Source organism: Orcinus orca, chromosome 10 (genome assembly GCF_937001465.1).
Source record: "Orcinus orca chromosome 10, mOrcOrc1.1, whole genome shotgun sequence".
NCBI lineage: Eukaryota > Metazoa > Chordata > Mammalia > Artiodactyla > Delphinidae > Orcinus > Orcinus orca.
Window position 1 is genome coordinate 6,527,570 of NC_064568.1, and position 17,634 is coordinate 6,545,203.

A 17,634-nucleotide genomic window follows, 5' to 3' on the forward strand; every position below is an offset into this window, starting at 1 on the left:
TAATCTTACCTTCAGCCACCAGACTCCTCCACTCCGTCTCCACCCCCCCACCCTTGACCCAGGGCCCCCAAAGCCCATGACCCTGTAGGGCCCCCAGGGCATGGCCTTCCAGAATCTCCCTGTGGCCTTAGCAGGTCTGATCAGAGAAAAATGTCTCTTGGATACTCCAAGGCCTGAAATGCCCCCACTCTTCTTGCCCCTGGAAGGCAGGCAGCCTGGGGGAGCCAGGAGACCTGGCTTTGGGGTGCGCTGTGCTCTGACGGCTCCCTGTGCCGCCCCACCTCTGAAGTTCAGGGGGCTGTGGTGCCCTGAACTGACTTCAAGGGTATTATTTACTCGAAAAAATGTTCCATTTTGGATTCAGATTTCAGAAGGATATTTGAAATGCTGAACCTACTGCCAGCTCTTTTGAGGACACAGAAAAGCCCACTTTCTCCTCTGGCATTGGCTCCCGCCTGGGGCACTGGGGGGAGGGTTATCTTCGTAGCACCCAGCCCCCATACCCAGATCTGAATAGCCAAGCCAGGAAAACCCAGAAGGGGAAAAAATGTTAAAAACAGAGCACTGGGCTTTGCATTAGAAAGTGCTTTTTCTCTCTATTTAATAGTTATGTTCTCTCCTACAGGTCTTGTCGTTCATTCATTCATTCATTCCACCAGGCTGGTGTTCAACTGACAAGCACCTGTAGGTTATTTATAGCTTGAGTCCCTCTTGGTACATGCCCCGTGTAAAATATTTTAAACATCATCCCTAAACATATTTATTGAGCACACACTGTGTATGTATGTGTTTCAGCCTCTGAGTTTGTCAAGCCCTTGGACACACCAGTGTCCAGACACGGTCCATCCCTCAAGAGCTTATGGTCCATTGTGGGAAGAGACACACCCACCATTGCAGGGCAAGGATGGCTGTGATGGAGATCCAGACACGGCACCTGCCATGGGAGCTGGAGGAGGGCACCCTCCCATCTTGGTCAGAAATGCAGCAGAGACGTTTTGGAAAAATTACCCAGAGGGTGAAATTCCACACCCCAGACTCTTATTGAATCCCCTTATTGACAGAGCAGGAAGGTACCTGAGAGATCTTTGAGGCCAGCATTCCCAAAGTGGGTTCTGAGGAATGCTAGTTTTGTGGGTGTTAATAGACATTACTCCCCCAAAAAAGTTTGAAAGTCAAGTTAGTTTGGGAAATGCTGGGTCCAGCAAAACTAAGCCGGTTTCTATGTTGCAGGACTTATCAGAGCCTGATGTGTTCATTGCTTTGTGAAATCTACAAGGGCGGCAGGGGCTGCAGCATGAACCATGGCCCCCTCTAAGCAGCCTCTCAAAAGTCTAGTGCTTCCCAGAGCTTATTCAGGGGGATTCTAATTTAGTGCATCCCCCGGGCACAGCTAGGGAAGCTGTGGCGCAGAGAGTGGCTGGCACTTGGTCAACATCTCACAGGAAGCAGGGGGCCGAGCTGGGACTAGAACCCAGGGCTCTACCCCTGCTAGCAGGCTGTTCAGGGCATGTGGTTTGGGCTTTGGCTGCTAGTGCCACGTGAGAAGCATGGAATCCACATGGGCTGAAGCAATCCTGGGAAGATTCCTGGAAGAAAGTCTGGGGCCCCTGGGAGCCAATGATTCGTGACTTTATTGGCTAAACAGTGGTATTACTGAGAAGCAGTCCTCACTGTAACCTCATCGATGCCCAATTTGCTGAAAGGGGACTTCAGGATGGGGAAGGCCTCCCACCAGCGATTAGTCCCTGAACTCACAAAGGATGGAGGTACTTGGAGGTGTATTTTCCGGGTCCCTTCTTCAGGGGAGCCTCCCCTGATTGCTACCTCTAAATCAAAATGATCGCCCACACCCCAAGTTCTCATTCCGGGTGTTTTGTAGTGTCGTTTTACCCTTACTTCATCTTCCTTGTGATTTTTGTTCTTAGCCGGTGTGAGATCCCCACTAGTTTATAAGTAATTTGCAAGCGGAGCTGGTGGTTCTTTCTTCCTTGTTATGGTTAATGTTTATCAAGAACTCACTGTATGCCGGGCACAGCCCTCCATGTTTTCCCTGCATCCTCTCAGTTTCTCTTCATCACTGCCCTCTCCAGTGGCTATTTCTATTCCCATTTTATGGAGGAGAAAACTGAGGCACAGGAGGTTGAAGTGACTTGCTCGAGAACATGGGCCAGTAAAGATGAAGTGAAGATTTGAACTCAGGCCTTCATTTCTCTTTATGGGCTGACTTGTGAAATCGGATGGAGTTGAGTTGTGGATAATCCCAGAGGCTTGCTGCTCTCCTGGATCAGTGACCTGAAGCCCGGGGGTTGGGGCCCCCACCCAGGGACCGTGCTCCAAGCTCAGCCCTGTCTCGGCTGGTTCACCGTTAGAGGATCCAGGGAGCGAGGTGCATCACCTGCATTTTAGAAGGGCAAGAGCTGTTGACTGACAGCCGGCAAGGCCTTCAGTTTCCCATACCCCCTACCCCCGTGCCTGGCCTTGCCCCAGGCCTTCTGGAGACCTAGTCTCACTCACCCTCATGTCACTTCAGAACTTTCCATGCCGGGGGTCTGGCGGTTTTCCCGCCAATCACCCCTCATCTTAGCCTTTCACCTTCATTTACGGACAGAAAAACGTGGACGCAGGGTTCATAGCTGTTGTCAGTGTGGATAAAATGTTAACAGTGGTGACACCCAAGCACCACCCTCCCTGCAGTGCTGGCTGGGCCAGGGGCCGGGGTCTCCTTTCTTCCATAATTAAAAATTTGCCAGCGAGGACAGATTGCTCATCAGGCTTTCATCCCAGCAGTCCCTGTTGGAGAAGACAGGGCACCGCCGATGAGGCAGGCCTGGCTGTCCACAGCCTGGGCCCTTGCCACTGTGTGTGTGAGTTCAGGGCCTCAGGTGAAGAGCAGGTGGGCCCAGCTGAGCCTGGGGAGGCCCCTTGAACATCATGGAAGGGTACTGGGCGTGACAGGTGGCTGATTCTGCTTTCTGCCTCGTACAGGCTGAAATGTCAGGGAGAGGCCCGCAGAGGGTCAGAAAATGAGTGTGTGGAAACTAGTCAGGAGTCATCTAAATAACCCATAGCTAGTCCTGTCCGGTTAAAACTATGGGATATATACACTGGAAAGTTGCTAAGGGAGCAGCTCTTAAATGTTCTCACAGCAAAAAAGAAATGGTAATTATGTGATGTGATGCAGGTATTAGCTAACGCTACAGTGATCATCACTTTGCAATATATAAGCATATCACATGACACATACACCTTACACTCACATAATGTTATATGTCAATTATGTTTCAGTAAAGCTGATATATATACCCTCCACATTCTAACCAAGTGGGAAGAGTTCATTAAAAACTCCCAAAACAGGGCTTCCCTGGTGGCGCAGTGGTTGAGGGTCCGCCTGCTGATGCAGGGGACACGGGTTCGTGCCCCGGTCCGGGAAGATCCCACATGCCGCGGAGCGGCTGGGCCCGTGAGCCATGGCCGCTGCACCTGCGCGTCCGGAGCCTGTGCTCCGCGATGGGAGAGGCCACAACAGTGAGAGGCCCGCGTACCGCAAAAAAAAAAAAAAAAAAAATACACACAAAAACTCCCAAAACAACAAGACGCTTCATGGGCTAGTGTGTGTGAGGACCTAAGCACGGGGCCAGTTTGGAGAAAACATCCTCGTCGGCAGTGCTCGTTATCATTATTGTCCGTCAATGTTGTTGCCCCTGCTACAGAACTCCCTTGCCGTGCTGGTCTAAGGCGTGCTGGGTAACTCCTCTGGGACTCACCTTCCTTATCTGTAGCATCACTACAGTACCTGCCTCACAGATTTGGGATGAAGACAGGATGAACCAGGACCCCTTGATGTTGGTGCTTATTAGTAAAACCATTATTGAGAAAACTGAACCTGACACCAGTCTCCTGATTCAGCCGGGTCCTCGTGTGTCCCAGGCCAGGAGGCAGGGACAGCCTGGCAGGCCAACAGGACAGCGGCTCTGCCACTTTCTGGCTGTGTCTGCGGTGCAAGCCTCCCCCACTTCTCCTGGCCTCAGTTTGCCCATCTGCATAGAGCAGGTGCCAGAGCAGGTGATCTCCCGGGTCACTTCCAGCTCTGGGTTCCACGAAACCCTGCACTTGGCCGCCTCTTGTCAGGCCTCTGTTCTTACTAGCTGGCCGCTCTCTCCGTGACTGCTCTGTGTCAGCCCCGTGCCTGTGGATTCCCCGTAGCTCTGCTCCCAGACCTCTGTGAACCCTGTGCTGGGCTGTCTTCTGGGAAGGGGACAGCCCGGCTCCATAGTGAGAGGAATTTGACTGGTGTCCAGTGGAAGAGAATAGGTGCGGGTGGCGAGGTGAGCTCAGGGCCCCCCGGATGGGGCTCCAGGTGCTGGGGGAGAGGGGGTAGCTGTAGGATGGGGCAGAAGACTCAGGCTGAGGCCAGGTGAGCAGAACAGAGAGGCTTTGGAAGGTTGGGGGCCAACTAATAGTGGTTGGAGTGGAACCGAGCTTCTGACCCCTTGAAGGACCTGGTCGGCCTTGGCTTACGGCCTGAGGGGTGTGGATCCAGTGGGTGAACGGGGCACGGGAGGCAGGGCCACTGCCCTGGATACCTGCCATTCACCCCTGGAGACCCACTGTCTGCCCTTCTCCACCCCGCCCTGTGCCAGGAGGGGACCTGTAGGGCTGCATCCGTTCAGTCCCTCCCTCTCCAGCTTCCTGTTGGCTTTGGCCAATGGGGAGCCCTGACAAGCTGTAGAGTGAGGGGTGGGGGAGATGTTGGGGTATTTAGTCTCCCAGCTGTCCCTCTCAGGGTCACCTTGGGCTGGCTGCGTGCCTTGCCCACAGGTGACAACTCCTATCAGGAGTCTTCCCACGCAGCCCACCGTGTGCCTGGGTCTGGAAACTATTTCTTCCTCCCACCCCCTTCCAGATTAGGGATGGTAGCAACGGGACCGCCACTTTGGCTCTCGCTGGGGAACTGCACCACTCCTGCTCACATCTTTGTCAAGAGGTCCTTTATTAAACCCTCAGAACACTACCTGATTCAGCCCCCCAGAGCTGCAGAGCAGAGATACTGGAAAGGGACCCCGGAGAGGGGGTGGCAGGGCCCCTGACCCAAACTTTGCCTGGAGTCTGACTCAATCTTCTCACCCTTGATTATTCCAAGGGACGGGCCTGGCGTTCTCTCCCCGGAATTCTCAGTTTGTGTATCTGGAGCAGAGAAGGGAGGGGTGAGGGAGGGAGCCTGGCAGGGCCGAGAGGGGGAGCAGCCTGGGCTGTGCAGGTCGCACAGTCAGATGCCCGAGCAGGGCTGCTAACTCCAGCGCCCACGGAGGCAGATGGGTGGGATTGGGGAGCATCTGTGGGCCTAGAGGGACAGCCCCACGCAGCTCCAGCCCATGACTGTCCAATCTGCACGTGGCCCAGAGATGCAGCTCTCCCCGGAGGGGTCAGAAAGCCGGCTTTTAAGTGTGCAATCCCTCGGTTTCTAAATACTGGGATCAGTTCAAATATTAAATTTTAAACAGCCAGATCCGCATCCCTGGCCACCAGAAAATACAAGCCCCTCTGACAGGCGTTTCTGATCTCTGCTTATAGGTTTCTCACACCTGGAAAGCAGACTGAGAGCAGCCCAGGAGACAGGTGAGTGTGAGACCAAGACCCCTGGTTCACCTGGGGGGCTCAGAATCCCCACGTACACTTCAGCGCCGTCAATGGCCCCGATTAGGAAACACCTGGTTTGCAAACCACCGCTCCGTACAGTCAACTATCCCCACCTACACTTCAGCGCCGTCGACCTCCCCTCCCCACCCCGACTGCCCGGACTGCCCCAGCCTCCCTAACGCCTTCCTGACACCAAGGCTCTGGGCCGCTGCTCCCCAAACTCTGTGGACCTGTAAGTAGCTGGGGAGGAAAAGGAAGCAAGAAACAGATGTAAAACGGAGGTTTGGACACATTTGCTGCAGGTGTGATCTTCTCCCTTCCCTGTCCCCACAGAGCCTGTATGTTGCCACTTTACCTTGCTGAAATATTCCACTGAAACAGAGGTGTGCTTGGGTTAGTCAATGTCTTTGTTCTTTTCTTTCTTTCTTTCTTTCTTTCTTTTTTTGGATGCATTGGGTCTTCGTTGCTGCGCGCCGGCTTTCTCTAGCTGCGGCGAGAACTAGTTGGGGCTACTCTTCGTTGCAGTGCACGGGCTTCTCGTTGTGGTCGCTTCTCTTCGTTGCAGAGCACAGGCTCTAGGCGCGCGGGCTCAGTAGTTGTGGCGTGCGGGCTCTAGAGTGTAGGCTCAGTAGTTGTGGCGCACAGGCTTAGTTGCACCACAGCATGTGGGATCTTCCCAGACCAGGGCTCAAACCTGTGTCCCCTACGTTGGCAGGCGGATTCTTAACCACTGCGCCACCAGGGAAGTCCCAGCCAATGTCCTTTTGAGATAAAGAGCAATGTTCCCGGGTGGGTTACATGGCTATCATTTCAGTCATTCACGCTTGAGTATCTTTTAATGCTGTCAGATTATTTTTCAATTTGTGTCTGACGGAGGTCAGCCACACCGAGGGGTATTATTGACTTGGGGACTTGAGAAGGGGGAGCCCTGTGCGGAGGGCCCTGCCTCAGCCTGGGTGGGGCCTGGGACGGAACGAGGGCCTGGGAGCCCACAGAGGACTGTCCCAGAGCTTCATGACTGTTTGTCCGTCCGTTTACAAACATTCAGAGACACAGCCCCTTTGCCTGGGGGACTGCCTGGGAGTTCTGCCAACGGCCCTGGGCTGCCGCTTACCTAGCAACCTCGGAGAAATCGGAGAATCAGAGAAACCGTCCTTTCACGGGGTACAAGTGTGGGGAGCTGGCTCTGTGCCTGGGTGGAATCAGCAGTCACTCCAGGGCGTTTGATAGGAGAGAGGCTTCTCCACCCAACACCCACTCCCTGCCACCATCTGCGTCACTCCTTGGGAAAGGATGAGGTAGCTCTGAAAGCTTCTGTCCAGATGTCATCTGTAGGTTAGTTACAAGAGAATGGGCAATTTGGGTTTTCGGTGTTTCCTGAGTTTTACGTAATAAGCCTGTGTTGCTTGCATTGTTTTTTTCCAAACGCTATCTGGAGTGGTCTAGGAAGCCCTGGGCATGCATGTCTACTGCAGAACTTCTCTGACCAGGTTAGCCGTTAGCAGATAGCAGGGTTTGGGGAACCAAGACATGGGCAGGTAAGTTTTGATGGAGAAGTAAAAGGTGGTAGTGAGGAAGGATTAAAGCTCTGTCGAAGGTGGCGTGGCCTCCTCCTCTGCTTTTGCTGTGGTTGTGAGCTAGGAAGCCAGATCGTGACCATTTTCCAAAAATAACGTGGGCTTGATTGTTCCCTCCGCCAAGGTGCTTCTCACCTCAGGATACAATTGGCCCTTCCTCTCCCTGCTCAGCTCCTCCGAGAGCAGGGCCCTATCGCCTTCCCTCCGCATTTCCAGGCCTCAGCAAGGCATTAGTGTGCATGGCAACTGGTATTTGCTGAGTCCCTGCCATGTGTAGGGAAGGTGCGCAGGGTGTGGTGGGAATCTCTCGCTTCAGTTCATCCTGAGAACAAGATGAAATGCTTATCCCCATTCTGCAGGTGAGGAGACTGAGGCTTAAATAATTTTACTGAGAAACTCTCAAGCATGTCTACTGCAGTAAGAAGCAGTGACTTAGCTATAAGCAATTAAATCATTCAAATGGGCTTCTGAACACTCAAATTCAAAAAAATAATTTTTCTTAGTGTCCACTTGAAAGTGATATTGATTTATAAAATCAACGGTGGGCAGAAGGCATAGGATAAGCGAGTCGGGTGTGGAAGGTGGTGGTCGTTGAATCTGGTAGAAGCAAAGCTGATTACGTCAGAGAGTCATGAGCAAGAATGTCCCTGAGAGTGAGAGAGGTAGGGAGAGGCTGAGGCAGGCGTCCAACGGCAGGCAGGCACCTTAGGTTTAAGCTAGAGGGTAGTAGGGAGCTATAGCAGGTTCTTGAGCGAAAATGAGAACAAAGCGGCAGAAAAATCTAGTTAGGAGGATTTGCAGAAGTGCTGGGATGAGGATCTAGATCTAAGTTCTGGAAATAAAACTCCAGAGGAGATTTGGGAGATGTTGTTAGTGCTGTTTATTTATCCGGGCCTTTTGTGCATGCTGTTCTCTCTAGTCCACCCCCAACCTGGCAAACTCCTAAGCATCCTGTAAGGCCCCATTCACGGAGCCCCTCTGCCTGGAAGCTTTTCTTGACCTCCCAGGCAGTCACTCCTCCTCTCGGGCTGCCCCCCATTAGAGCACTGTTATACCACATCATGGGGACTTGTCTGCACACCTCCCTGTTTGTTGCCAGGCTTCACTGGGCTGAGGAGTTGGTCCTCAGCAAGTGTCCGTGGGTTGAGGTTGGTGGTGTAAAGGAAATCAGTGATTAGATGTAAGCTGCAGAGGTAGGTGGAGCATAATTCCAAAATGATTCCGGGGTGACAATTTTATTAGTTATCAATCTCCGATTATGAGTGTGACTCTGGTGAGAGCGGAGTGAGCAAGGCCGACATGGTCCCTTCCTCATGGCGCTTACAGCCTAGTGGGGGAAACAGATAATAAAGTAATAATTACAATGCAGTGAGTGCTATGAAGCCCAGTCTGCTGTGAGAGCCTAATGGTGGGGTAGGGGTGATGGAATCAAGATGCACTTCCTTGAGGAAGTGCTTATTAAAGAAATTGGAGGGTGTGTGGGAATGCATCTACTTGACGAGGTCATAGATGTGAGATGATGGACCGAGATGAAGGTGAGGAAAAGGGAAGCCCAAATAAGGGGAAAATGTATTCCTGCAAAGGCACAGACTGCAGAGGTCCTGTGGTGAGCAAGGAGTATTAGAAACACAGAAGCTGAGCATTACTAGAATACAAAGAGCAAGGGGTTCCACATATAAGCGATATCATATGCTATTGGCCTTTCTCTCTCTGACTTACTTCACTCAGCATGATGATCTCTAGGTCCATCCATGTTGCTGCAATGGCATTATTTCATTCTTTTTTCATGGCTGAGTAATATTCCATTGTATATATGTACCACATCTTCTTTATCCATTCCTCTGTTGATGGACATTTAGGTTGCTTTCATGTCCTGGATCTTATAAATAGTGCTGCAATGAATATTGTGGTACATGTATCTTTTCGAATTATGGATTTCTCCAGATATATGCCCAGGAGTGGGATTGTTGGATCAGATGGTAGCTCTATTTTTAGTTTTGTAAGGAACCTCCATACTGTTCTCCATAGTGGCTGTACCAGTTTACATTCCCACCAACAGTGTAGGAGGATTTCCTTTTCTCCACACCCTCTCCAGCATTTATTGTTTGTAGACTTTTTGATGATGGCCATTCTGACTGGTGTGAGGTGATGTTGAGCATCTTTTCATGTGCTTTTTAGCCATCTTCATGCCTTCTTTGGAGAAATGTCTATGTAGATCCTCTGCTCATTTTTTCATTGGATTGTTTGTTTTTTTGATATTGAGCTGCATGTGCTATTTGTATATTTTGGAGATTAATCCCTTGTTGGTTGCTTCATTTGCAAATAGTTTCTCCCATTCTGAGGGCTATCTTTTCATTTTGTTTATGGTTTCCTTTGCTGTGCAAAAGCTTTTAAGTTCAATATGTGGAATATAAAAAAGGGGTACAAATGAACTTATCTGCAAAACAGAAATAGAGTTACAGATGCAGAAAACAAACTTATGGTTACTGGGGGTAAGGGGTGGGGAGGGATAAACTGGGAGATTGGGATTGAGATATCCACACTATATATAAAATAGATAACTGATAAGGACCTACTGTTTAGCACAGGGAACTCTACTCGGTACTCTATAATGGCCTATATGGACAAATAATCTAAAAAAGAGTGGATATATGTATATGTATAACTGATTCACTTTGCTGTACACCTGAGACTAACACAACATTGTAAATCAACTGTACTCCAGTAAAAATTAAAATATATGTATATATATAAATTGAAAATTTCAGAAAAAAGAAGAGCAAGGGGGTGAGGCTGGTGAGATGAAAGGTCAGAGGTGAAGGCAGGAGGACAGCATCGTGAGGCCACTGTTGTCAGGAGGGTTTGGATCTTAGCCTAAGAATATCAGGAATCTCTCAGAGGGTTATAGTCAGGGAGTGACGGGAACAGACTTGTGTTTTTAAAGGACTGATCTGGCCGCTGCGTTGGAGTGAATAGATGGCCAGGAGCAGGAAGGGGACCAGTTAGGAGGCTGATGCAGTTGTCCTGGTGAGAAATGGCAGTAACCTGGACTCGATGGTGTCTGTGGGTGACAGGAAGTAAACAGAAGAGAATGACAGTCAAGATGTGGGCAGGAAGGAGGAGAGTCACAGGTGACTCCAGGTTTGGGATTTAGGCAAGGGCAGATAGGAGGACACTCCCAGAGATATTTGGGGGTGTCTTTACCAAACTCTCACCCCACACCGAGCTCCAACAGTCCAACTGCCAGCCCCTCAGAGGGACTCTGCCTCACAGTGGCCGTGGCAGTCGGCCCCCAGGGACCTCAAGGTCCAGGGAGGTGGAGAGACCGCCTGCCTGCGGCCCTGTATCAGGGCCCAGGCTGGGACCCAGGACTGTGCCCGGGATTTCAGAGTTGTGGAGGGGACAGCTGTTGAGAAAATTTTGCCCCACCATGCATGACAACTTGGTTTAGCATTTTCTTCTAATTCAGCAAAATCTCTTCCGTCAGCATCTTTCCTGGGAAATGTCCTGGGACTCCTGCCCCAGTGGATGTTAGCACAGCAGTAAACTGAGTAACATCCTACAGGCCTGCCTCCATCTGCCTCTCACGGGACCCTCACAGCGACACTGGGACACAGGCCGGGAGGCCTTATTAGCGTCCCCCCCATTCTACAGATAACAAAACTGAGGCTCAGGGGGAGGATGCCACTTGTCCAAAGTCACACAACTTGGAAATGAGAAAAACAAGACCAAAACCCAAGTTAGGAGATTCCACATTCAATGCATTTTTCCCAGTTGCCTTTTTTGTCTTTCATCTCTCAGTAACTTTTGAAGTAAATGACCTGGCACATTTTTCTTTCAGAGCATCTGTTGGTTACCTACCAACAAAACATTTTTTATCTTTCACTCGAACTGTTTGAACTCTTGTACCGCCCTGTTGTGGTTCCTTCCACATCCGTGTAAATACATCTTTATTACAACCAGCTGCAAAGCAAAAGGTTCGATGAAACACACCATCCTTGGTACGATGCCCTTCTCAGCATCTGACCAGCCTTCTTGGTGGGCCTATTTACTCATTCATTTGATAGCTATTTATTGAGTCAAATAGTGGGAAGACAGCAGCAAACAAGACAGACGTGGCCCCTGCCCTCAAGCGCTGCCGTTGCACTAAGGGAGGTGGACAGTCAACAACGAAGCTGCTGTCTATTAGACTGTCCAGGCTATCGGGGAGAGTGAAGCCGGTGAGAAGAGGTGGTGGGGAGGGACTGGGGGTGGGGCAGTTTTACACAAGGTGGTCACGGAAGGCCTCTCTGAGGAGGTGACCTTTCAGACTGAATGAAAGGAATGAGAACATTCCAGATAAAGGGAAAGTCCTGAGGCAGGCCGAAGCTTGTCTGGGGGCATGGAGAAGCCAGTGTGGCCAAATGGACAGAGCAGGGGAGCACATGGTGGCAGCTGAGGTCAGGGAGGGAAGTGAGGGCAGATGGCAAGGACTCTGCCTTAACTCCAGGACGGATGGGGGCAGGCTTCAAGGTTTCGAGCAGGGGCACGTGGCCGACTTGCAGCCCCCTGGCTGCTCTGTGGAGCGTAGGCGGCAGGAGGCAAGGGTGGAAGCAGGGAGATCAGGGAAGAGGCTTCAGCGGCAGTAATTCAGGTGAGAGAGGCTGGTGGCTGGACCGGGTCGGTACAGTGGGGGTGGGGAGGAGTGGCGGTGTTCTGAACAGATGTGAAGGTTGAGCTGATTGGACTCTCTCTTTTATTGGATATGGGGGAAGAGAGAAGGAGAGGAATCATGGGTGACTCTTGGCACACGGGGGTAATTCTGACACTGCTGGCGTGCTGACGTTCAAACCTGGCACTAACCACCCAGAGTTAGCACAGACCCTATGAGATAAACGGCACGGTTCCCAACAAAACCATCCCCACCTCAGATGCCAGCCACCAGTGGTGTCCCCAGGCTACCATACTTCTAATGGGCTGGCTACAAATTTGGGGGTTCCTACAACCCGTCTGGTTTCGTAATTCACTAGAATGACTCAGAACTCAGGCAAGTGCTATACTTACAATTACAGTTTTATGATAAGGGATCCAGGTCGAGACCAGCCAAATGAAGAGACACGTAGGACGATCGTGATTAAACTGCATCTCTAGCCCTCCCCCTCCCTGGAGGCAGGGCTGGCCCATACGCCCCAACCCTCTGTTCCCCTGGTTGGTCTTTTTGGTGGCCCGCCCCCATCCTGACTCAGCGCATTAGCATAAACTCAGGTGTGGTCCCAGGGGCTCAGGAACAGCAAAGACACCGCTATCTCTTGGGAAATTCCAAGAATTTAGAGTCTCCTTCCCAGGAACCAGGGACAAAAAGCAGTTCAATTCTTTATGATACAACAGGGTAGATGCTGGCGCCATTTACTAAGACCCGCAGAAGAAGGGAGACCAGGGGTGGGGCCTGGGACTAGTAGGTTTGGTGGGGGAATGAAGGGTAGTGTTTGGGGCATGTTGACTCTCAGATGCTCATTAGACATCCAGGTGGAGATGGGGAGGAGGCAGTTGGATCTAGGAGGCTGGCAGGTGTTATTATTTCCTCCCTAAATCTTTTTATGTAGGGGAGGGAGGGAGGGAGGGCAAAAGAGGACATGGGAAAGGGATGAGACCCAGGGTGCTGTGTGGGTTTGGGAGGATGGAGGCTCATCCTTGCTTTCAAGAAGGGAACTAGGAATCCTGGCTCCTTGGAGAGCAAGTGAGGCCTAGGACATTCTCAATTTGGAACCTGTCGAGCCGGTCACTTTACCTGGAAGTCTGTGTCCCAACTGTTTCATTCTCCTTTTGCAGCAAATGTATTGATGGCTTGGTCTCAGTTGTGTGGGCAGAAGCATCTAGCAGGAGATAGCACTTAGTGATATAGGGTAGAGGGCATGACATCCTGCCACTCCCATGCACAAGTGACATGGAAAGGGGCTCGAAACTGTGGGCCCAGGGGCGTGGGTTTGAAAATGTCTGGGATCAAGAGGCAGGTGGTGAACAAGTCTGAGGGATGCTGGCCCTGTCTGCTTTCACCCATCCTCCCCGGGCAGCCACAGGGCCAGTTCTTGAAAAGCCGGAGCGCTTTCAACTCTCCCGGGGGTTCCGTGCTGCCTTCCAGAAACCCTGACTCCCGAACCTCCTTGGCTGGATCTGGGCTGCAGGTCGTATTTCACAGCTTTTTCTGGAGCTTCCTTCCTTAGTTCTTGGCGTCTCCATGTGCCCCTTGGGAGATCTGAAGGAGGGGCAGTTAGGAGGAAGCGGTCACGGCTCTAAAGCGGTGCCGAGCCTGGAGACTTGTGTGAGCTGTTTCACTCCAGACTGCTGCCACTTCACACTCGAGCAAACTGACTCACAGAGAGGCTAAGGAATTTGCCTAGATGACCCAGACGACAAGCAGGAGAGCAGGATGGGAAGCTGGGCCCACGGGGTCTGGAGCCTGGGTCCAGAGTCTGCCTGCTACTGCCCACGTGCATGCCCTCAACTGAGTTTCTGAGGCTGGTGCCGCCGTTGATCCTGATCTGGTCCCTCAGTTGGCTTGGCTGTTCTTTTCTCCTTCCCCTCTATCATCTTTGCAAGTCCCAGGGGCCCACTCTCCTCAAACGCAGTTCATGGCAGACCGCAATTTGGGAATCCCTTGGCTCAAATCCTGGAAGAGCCCCAAGGTCCTGGAAATGCCCCCAAATTGGGCCACTCCAAAAATAACCGAAGGGAATGAGAGGCTTCCAGAGTCCAGAGTCCAGAACTGATTGGTCAGGGATTGGCTGGAAGGAAGGCTCATGCCCTTTGGTGGCCGGGAATGTAATCATCAGATCTTCAAGGCCAGAGTCTGGAACAGTGGGCCAAAAAAAGGATGATCGCTAGCTAGCTAGGTAGCTAGCTAGCTAGAGAGATAGGTGAGGAAAAAAAAAAAAAAGAATAAAAGGGGAATGGGGAGAAGCAAAGGAACCAGCAGTGGTCTGGGAGGTTAGACTGGGTCACAGGTTTTTCCAGACCTGTGATGAGTCCACTGGGAATGTGCAGTGACATCAGGAACAGTACAGGGCAGTGGGCAGCACAGCATCACAGGGGGATGGAGAGCTCAGTTGGTTGAGGGGTGACCAGCACTACGGGGTCATTCAGTGTCTGACCAAACAGCCCGCTCACCTGGGAATAGAGCGGAGGCACTGCAGCGTCCCAGCGTGTTCACCTCAACAGCTCTGAGTCATCAAAAGATGCTTAAATTACAAGGGAGGTCTGCTACACATTACCTTGTGAGTTTTATGCCCATTCCCATTAAAACCAACCCAGAAACCTGGTAGGCAAAGGAGTTGGCTCTTATTGGGTTAACCTTCAGTTATCTGGAAATCCCTCTGCCACCCCTCCCCTTGCAGGAAGGTCGGGGGCCTTCCTGCACCCCGGCCAGTATCATTTCTGTATTGGCAAATGGTGTACTGTCCAGCCCCCACCGATGGCCTTTTCTTAGATGTTTTTCTTTAACTTTCTATTTCTTTTTACGCACACTTGCAAAGCTCCCGGCTTCAGCCAGGCGCGCCGAGGAGGCTTGTAGTAGCAGGACTGATCGATGCCGGGAGGTTAATTGCGGCTGCCACAGCCGCAGTCCTGCGTGGGGGCAGCTGCGGGCTCTGCAGCAGCGGCTGCCCGCCTCTGCTACTGGCAGCCAGAGGTCTGGACAGCTCCGCACCCTGCAGACCCCTCCAGCCCGGAGCCCCGGCGCCCGGGGCGTGGGAGAGGCCCACTCCTCTGGCACAGCTGGCCCGGGACACACTCGGAGGGGTGAGGGGCTGCAAGTGCCGTGGACCCACAGAGGCTGGGAAGGAGCCATGGGCTCTGGGACTTCTAGAAAAACAAAGCTGGTAAAGCTGTTGTTGCGGAGATTGAAGGAGGAAACAGCTCAAGAGCCCGTTCCTGGTGATTCTGTGAAGCAGCAGCAGGACTTGGCTCTGCCCCCACTTGAGGTGGCCCAGAATTCTGGGGAAGGAAGGTTGCTATTGACTCACGGCCAGAGCAAGACAGTTATAGGACTTCCCTGAAGAACCTTAGCTCCTTCCCTCATTCTTTGCCAGATGTTAACTGAGGGCCATGTACATGCCAAGCTCCCTGCTGGGTACCAGGGCGTTCAAGGAGGACAAGAATGAGGCCTCTACCCAGAAGTGCCCCTAGTCTTGCCAGGAGGATGGTTGCTTAAATAACTGTAGTGTCATGTGATGCATGATAAGAAAGGGTCTGTCTAGGGGAGGAAGAGGCCAACTGGACTTCAGGGTGCTAGAGAAGATTTTTTAGGGGAGGGGCCATTTGGATTGGCTCCTGAAGGATGAATAGGAGTTCTTCAGGGGACAAAAGACAGCCAAGATGTTATCAATGAGTGCAAAGAGGTCTGAACACACAAACACGTAATAGGGTGTGGTGACAGGCTCAGCAGGCCTGACCAGAGACTGCAGAAAGTAAGCAGAAAAGATTGACAGGGCCACAGCATGAAAGGCCTCAAATGCCAGGTGAAGGAGTTTGGACTTGGTCCTGCAGGCAGGTGAGAGATGCTGAAGATTTGAAAACAGTGATATGATGTGGTCAGTTTTACATCTTAGAAAACTCAGTCTGGCTGCAGTATGGACAGGATGAGAAGGGACACAGGAAGACGTCTGAGGAGGAAGCTGTGTCCTTAAACTCTTGGAGGCCCGTTCTCTAGACCAAGGTCATCGGGAGGTGAGGAACAGGGTACAGCTCTGCTTTTTTCTGAGTTTGAGCGTCAAGATAGGGTGGAAGTTCAACTGTAAGGGGAAAGCAGGAGTCTGGGGTGATTTCAAATTGTACCGCGGGGACTGGATGGGCAATGGGGCCTCTTGATGAGACAGGGAACGAAGGAGGGGGAGCAGGTGGCAGGGGGGCAGGAAGGACACGTAATGAGCTCAGATGTGGCCATACTGAGCTGGAGGTGCTAGAGGGACATCACTCTAAGATGGTGGCACTGGCAGGTACCCTCAGTCCCTTATCCCGGCGGGCTCCACGGTAATGCCTCTGGGGATTCTGAGTCAAAGCCACATGTATGACTCCATACCCTGAGATTCCTGGTCCTCCACCTGTGGTTGATGAATTGTGTGTCAGCCATCGGTCAAGCAGTAAGACCTCACCCTGCACCTCCTGTGTGCTTAGAATCTTCACTGCTTGGGAGTACATAATCCTGTGTGCATGTATGAAGGAGGGGTGCTGCATCCCTACTGGGCAGATTCCCCAACTGTGAATGGGATGCTGCTGAGCAGGTTGTGGTGGTGTAGAGCCTATGATGGAAATTGGACCTTGAGAAAGTCTTGTGTGCTGGCCACATGCCCAGAGACCCTCGACAGAGCGGCAGGGGGGCGAAGGAGGGGCAACTGGAGTCTGGCTGATCGAACATTGCCCTGGCCCCCCACTCACCGCCTTCTGGGATCCTGCTTGGCTTTGGAAAAGACCTTGGGGTTAGGAGAAATAGAAACAGAGATTAGGGAATAGAAATAAATAACAGAATAAATAAATAACATAAACAGGAAGTAGAGATCATTTCTGAGGTGGGATGCCCCAGTGCTAGAGGTCTGGGGGTGCCTGGTTTTGTGGGGGATCCCCAGGTCAGAGTCACTTGGACAGACAACTCCATTGTGTTGCGCTCTGTGCGGACTTTTCCCCTGTCCAGGCATATTCAATCCTCACACAAGGGGATCAGAGCGGTGAAGCAATTGGCCAGTGTCACACAGCCAATACGTAGCAGAGCTGGGTTCCTGCGCAAGCCTGGCCGGCTCCGGAGCAGGGCTCTCCTCTCTCTCCACCCACTGCCATGCCAGTGGCAAACCTTGGTCTCTGCCTAAAGTTGAGAAAGATAGAACATTTGCCAACAGTATGAGATTCATCCTGGAATCACCAACTTAAGTGTTTTTATAAACAGACTGATTGGGAGCAGCAGAAGGGTGTGTGTGTGTGTGTGTGTGTGTGTGTATCTGTGTATGTATATAGACACATATTATCACACTTATGTATTACTGAGCACCTACTACGTGCCAGATCCTGGGGACACAGCAGTGACTGAGGCAGACTTTTTCTAGGCTCTTGGGGAGTCACGGGAGGGCCCATGGGGAGGGGTGCAAACACACATGTATGCACGCATTAGTGTTCCAAGACAATGTCATAAGGATAGGCACATTGGCCTCACATAGATCCACACGGATACGTGCCCCAGTCTCACACGCCCACGTGTGCTCACCCCCACGCACACACATCCACCCACAGGGTTAACTCAGCAGAGGGTACTGGACCCTCAGCCTGATACGTTAGCCCAGAGGATTTGACGTGCAGCCCATCCTATTTCACCACAAAGCCCAGCCCAGGACCTCAGTCCCGCTCTTGTCTCCACCCCGCCCATCAGCCAGGGCCCAAGCTCCTGGAGGTGATGGTGCAG

The 17,634-nt window shown here is 51.9% G+C and overlaps 1 protein-coding gene across 3 annotated transcripts in view; it reads left to right on the top strand.

Moving 5' to 3' along the window:
• Positions 1–17,634, top strand: part of ATP2B2 (ATPase plasma membrane Ca2+ transporting 2) — a 353,733-nt gene that overhangs the window by 71,125 nt on the left and 264,974 nt on the right. For 2 of the 3 annotated variants that reach the window (XM_033437364.2, XM_033437363.2), the window contains exon 2: positions 5,572–5,616. The exons of the other annotated variant lie outside the window; for it this stretch is intronic. The gene's annotated coding sequence lies outside the window, so the exon portion shown is untranslated. The remainder of the gene's footprint in view (positions 1–5,571; positions 5,617–17,634) is intronic. 3 annotated transcript variants of the gene reach the window in all.